Source organism: Uranotaenia lowii, unplaced genomic scaffold (assembly GCF_029784155.1).
Source record: "Uranotaenia lowii strain MFRU-FL unplaced genomic scaffold, ASM2978415v1 HiC_scaffold_1029, whole genome shotgun sequence".
Lineage (NCBI taxonomy): Eukaryota > Metazoa > Arthropoda > Insecta > Diptera > Culicidae > Uranotaenia > Uranotaenia lowii.
The window spans coordinates 1-5,728 of NW_026596999.1; the positions used below are offsets into that span (position 1 = coordinate 1).

Below are 5,728 nucleotides of genomic sequence, written 5' to 3' on the forward strand. Positions count from 1 at the left end.
AAGTCTCGGGTAGTGATGTTTTTTTTTTCTTCATTCTCATGGGCCGTCTTTCGGGTAGCGTTTTTTTCGTTTTCCCCACAGTTTGAAAAACTCTAACGATTTAAGTCTATTCTTATTTGGTTTAAATAAAAATTTTAACTGCAACTAACATCAACTTACAAGCATCATGTCCTTTTTTCTTTAATTTTACATTTTTAATGTTTTCTATTATACTTAATATGTCAGCTTTAAAAGCATACGGCTTTTCATTTTTCCTTCTAATTTGGAATTGGATCATGCATAAAAATTCAATATTGAATGGTGTTTTACATAGTCACTAGCGCCATCAATTTACACCGTATTCGTAGGTTTCCTGCTGCAATTTAACAGTTCGAGTTCCAGTCAGCGTTCATCAGTTAACAATTTCCGATGGGACCTGGGATTCCGTTGGGATTTTTTTAACTTTTCAGAATTTATATCTGAAAAAATAAAACGGTGAGATGTAAATGTTTCATTAAATTAAAAATATAAAAAAACTTACATACTTTCGCACCACATCAATCACCACCCTGATTCCATCAATATTTCCGATATTTTGCTTGCTCCTCGAGTCTATGAGCAGTAGACTGAGTCGATTTGGGGTCATTTTTAAATTTCCCAAACCCTGGGGTCTTAAAAGCTTCGTTTTAGTCCAAAACTCATCCATGATTTTTTGCAAAATTTTTAAGTAACGTTTACATGAGTAAATTTGAACTTTTAGGTTTGTATGGGAAAATTGAATATTTTGTACTGAAAAATCAACATCATTTTTGTTTCTTCTGTGGAACCAAACCTGCTAATGGTTTTTGTGCCAATTTATAAATTTCTTACAGGAAATTTTCCGCTGAACAACTTTGTCGAATATCATAACTTCGTATCTTTTTAGACAAAAAAGTTATTAGCTCTTCAACAGGTGTATGTCTTTTGGCATTGATAAACAAGAAATTCAATTGACACCACTGCTGGTTGCCAAGCGAAGTATTGCAGGACCACATTTCATGCCATACTTCGTGGGGAACAAGCAGTGGTGTCAATTGAATTCATGGTTTATCAATCCAAAAAGGCATACACCTGTTAAACTGCTAATAACTTATTTGTCAAAAAAGATACAAAGTTAAGATATTCGACAAAGTTGTTCAGCGGAAAATTTCCTGTAAGAAATTTATAAATTGACACAAAAACCATTAGCAGGTTCGGTTCCACAGAAGAAACAAAAATGATGTTGATTTTTCAGTAGAAAATATTGAATTTTCCCATACAAACATAAAAGTTCAAATTTACTCATGTAAACGTTACTTAAAAATTCTGCAAAAAATCATGGATGAGTTTTGGACCAAAACGAAGCTTTTAAGACCCCAGGGTTTGAGAAATTCAAAAATGACCCCAAATCGACTCAGTCTAATGAGCAGTGTACGATGGTGTTCTGCTTCGACTGCTCACTGAAATTCAACTGACATCAAACTGATGTTCTGCTGTTGCCGGTTCTTCACATCGATAGCCACAAACTTAGCCACCAATTGCACTCCCCCGGAAGCTGCTTCGGAACTAACTGCCGGGCGACTATCAGCTAGTAATGCTGTTGCAGGTCACCAATCTTTTCACTTACCGACAACGAAAACGAGTGAAAGGATGTGAAAAATAAACAACGAAATCAGATCTCAATTAATTATTTGTAAACAAACGCAACGTGTCCATGGTAGCCAATTTGGAAAACAAACATGGCTGAATCGGAAATTAGGCTGATCAGTACACCTACTATATACCCGCCTTGGTTTTCACTGGGTAAAGTTTTCAAATTTGTGCAAAAGTGTCAAAATTTCTGGGCTTTTCCCAACACCAGTTGACTTGCTCTTAGAAATGAGAAATTTTAGGACGATTAAGAGCAAATTCACTGGTGTTGGGAAAAACGGTAAAAATTTTGACATTTTGAAAATTTTACCATGCAAAAATGTTTTCATCATTGGGCGTTGCATTTTTTAACAGCACTGTTTCTATTTCAACCGTATGTGATAGAAATATGGCTATTTTTGCATCACAGCATGCGAAACTACAGCACGTGTTGTTAAAAAACTTGAAGACCTCAGATCATGAAAATGTTTTTGCATGGCAAAATTTTCAAAATGTGCAAAAAGTGACAAAATTTCTACCATTTTTTCCCAACACTAGTGAACTTGCTCTAATTTGCTATCGAGGCAGTGAATCATATCAAGTAAGCCTTGACTTTGAGTTGCTAGGGGAGACTAATAAAATTTTCAGTTGTTAGTAAACCTTCAGGTATAATAAACCCGGTATCTTAAATTCTCCACACGTGCTTTGATTATTTGAACCGAAGTTCGAACATAAAATAATGTTGTTTATTTCCCAATCCCAATCCGTCAAATGGAAAAATGAACTAGGTAAACGATATATCACTTTTTTTTGTTATTACAGATTTTATCCTACAGCTGAATTGGAAAGCCACTTGTTTTATCACATGTTTGGAGCCATGATTAGAACGTTAATCATAACAAACAGTAAATTTTGATTAATCGAACCTTCTCATAATATTAAATTAAAATTGCTAGGCACAGTTTTGTTTAAAATGGCTGGACAAAAACTCATAATTTCTGATATCTCCATGATCTTCAAAGAAACAACAAAAATATTTCTTGGTTTGTCAATCTCAACTACAATCGTGTCTTCCCATATGGTCTAGTGGCTAGGATATCTGGCTTTCACCCAGAAGGCCCGGGTTCGATTCCCGGTATGGGAAAATTTTTTGCGAGGATTTCGTTATCTACACAGTAAACGAAAATTGCCGAGTTCGGTAATTTATTTTACCAAACAAGTCTTGTAAATCGAAAAATTTCGGTGATTCATGAATATGACGTTTTTTTCTACCGAACTTCGTTAATTGTAAGTTAAGAACTTACCGAAGATCGTCCATTTGAATCTTATTTTTATTTGTTTTTACTTTTTTTAAATTTTAAAAAAAAAATTTTTTAAATTTTTCTAAATTTTTTTAAAGTTTTTTTCAATTTTTTTTTTTTAATTTTTATTTTTTTTAAATATTTTTTTTATTTATTAATTTTTGTTGTAGTTTTGATTTTTTTTCTTTTTCTTTTATTTTTAATTTGTTTGTTTTTAAAATTTTAATTAATTAATTTATTTTTTTAAATCGGTAAAAAACATTAAAAACTGTAAAAAATTTGATAAACGTCGGAATTTTCTGTGATATTGAGTGAGGAGGATTCATTAACCTGAAAAAAAAGTCTCTCGGAAATAAAATTGGCTCGAACGGGTTGAAAGTTGGAATTTAATTCCAAATGGCAAATTTTTTTTGAAACTTAAAGTTGTGAATCCCATATCATCCCGTTATCGACGCCGGGTGGACTTTCACCAAATTTGATGTCGATTTGAGGTAAATTAGAATAAAATAAAAATGTGACCTTGAACATTAAAGTTTAAGTCCAAACATTTTTGATTGTAATAAAATCCTAGAAATTCTTTAGAAGAAACAAATCCTTAAAAAATTCATTTATTTTGGTAAAAAATATCGACTTCCCTTTAACAACTACCATTTGTTAGGTAAAACTAACTGAAAGTTTTAAGGTTTAGTAAGTTGTATTGTAACGTTGTTGGGGCCTGCACTCCGAAAAATATGCAGAATTTTGTTTTGTAAATAACTATTGATTGGGTGGACGGAATCTTATAAAATTTATAAGTTGTTTTATGTTAACATCTGCAAAACATGGTGGCAATCTTTCAAGTGGTTTATTAGATTGCTCCCAAACAACAAGAACTAAGAAAACAAATTTTGAGCATCACTGGTGTCATCTCTCTCACTAACTGTGATTCACATATTTTTCAAATCCTGGACATTTTAGAAGACTATTCCTACTGTTCGGACCGTGTTCTTCAAAAAATAGCCTAGAATTTTACTTTTGTATGTAGTTTTTACGGCTTTGGTAGATTCCATTCTTTTATTTAAATTATTATCACTTAGTTTTGTTAAAAAAATGTCCAAAATTGTCAAAATTGTCTTTATGTTCTGTCCAAATTGTCGAAATAGTCAATATTTTAAACAATTATCAGTATTTTCAAAATTGTTAAAATTTTCAAAAGTCAAAATTCTCAAAATTATAAAAATTTACAAAATTATCAAAATGGTAACATTGTAAAATTCTAGGTTGTCAAATTTTCGAGATTGTGGAAATTGCCAAGAATGGTTAAGGAAGGTTTTTCTATAACATTCCAAATACTAACAAGTAATGATTTATTTCAACCTTTTGAGCTAGTTTTCTCTGTCCTTGTGAAACAAATGCTGTTCCGAGTTATAATTTCCCATTCCGGGAAAATGATCCCGCACCTCAATTATTCTAACCTTTCCGAACGCGGGGACGACGATCATCCCCAGCACCTGCAGTGCATAAAATTTCTCAATCTTATTAATTCATCAGCAATGCAATTTTGCATACGGCCATTTGTCATACTACACAGCATAGCCCCGAGTTTTTCCTCTGCATTTAGTCGCTCGCTGGTTCCGGTTTAAGTCCGTTTTCCTGCAGGGCAACTTTATATTATTAAAATTCGAAAAGAGGGCGTCTCCTTTTTGCCGGCTATTACAAAACGTTTCCGCCGTTCGTCGTCGGTCGTCGCCGTCATCATCGTCATCGTCGTCGTCATCTCCTGTCCTGGGTTCTGTGTCCTCCTGAGTCCTGTAAACGAGTGGTTTGGCGGAACCTTACATATAAATTATGCAACCGAAATTAGACTTCGCTCGTGCCAAACGCCGCCATGCCATCGTGTTGTTTGCTGCTTGCTGGTCGTCGTCGTCGCCGGGATCTCTTTCAGCTCCTTCTATTAAAATGCACTTTTGCGCGGCACCAAAAAAAAAAAAAAAAAACAGGACAGAAAGACAGCAGCAACAGCAACGCTAAACCATGTTGCAGCCCCGAATGCAAATGGTTCTGTCCCACCATAGAAGGTACATAAGGACAACCACGATGACGAGGACGACGACACAAAAAGGACCTTTTTTCTCACCCATTTGGGACTTGGGGATAGGGTTCCCAAACGAAAGTCAGATAAAAATTTCAAAATAATCAAAACCAGGAAAAATGAAAATCGGTCGGATCTCATTTTACTTAAAAGGAACGCCGGGACTGGCTTAGAATCGTCCCGTAAAATTCCTGGAATCCCATGAAATAGAAATTCCACTACAGCCAAACAGACAGACAGACATTTTTGTCATTTTTGTCTCTTTTATCATTTCTGTAATTTTTGACAATTTTGTCATTTTTATCATTTTTCGTAATTTTTGTAATTTTTGTAATTTTTTAAATTTTTGTCATTTTTGTAATTTTTGTAATTTTTAAAATTTTTGTCATTTTTGTCCTTTTTGTAATTTTTGTAATTTTTGTATATTATGTAATTTTTGTAATTTTTGTCATTTTTGTAATTTTTGAAGGTTTTGTAGTTTCTGTAATTATTGTCATTTTTGTAATTTTTGTAATTTTTGTAATTTTTGTAATTTTTGTATTTTTTGTAATTTTTGTCATTTTTGTAATTTTTGTAATTTTTTTTATATTTTTGTCATTTTTGTCATTTTTAAAATTTTTGTAATTTTGTCATTTTTGTCATTTTTGTCATTTTTGTCATTTTCGTTATTTTTGTAATTTTTGTCATTTTTGTCATTTTTGTCATTTTTGTCATTTTTGTAATTTTTGTC

The 5,728-nt window shown here is 32.7% G+C and overlaps 1 non-coding gene across 1 annotated transcript; it reads left to right on the forward strand.

Annotated features, from left to right (window-relative positions):
* Nucleotides 1-2,698: 2,698 nt before the first annotated feature.
* Nucleotides 2,699-2,770, forward strand: Trnae-uuc (transfer RNA glutamic acid (anticodon UUC)). Its single transcript has one exon. It is a non-coding gene; the product is annotated as a tRNA-Glu (tRNA).
* The last annotated feature ends 2,958 nt before the right edge of the window (nucleotides 2,771-5,728 follow it).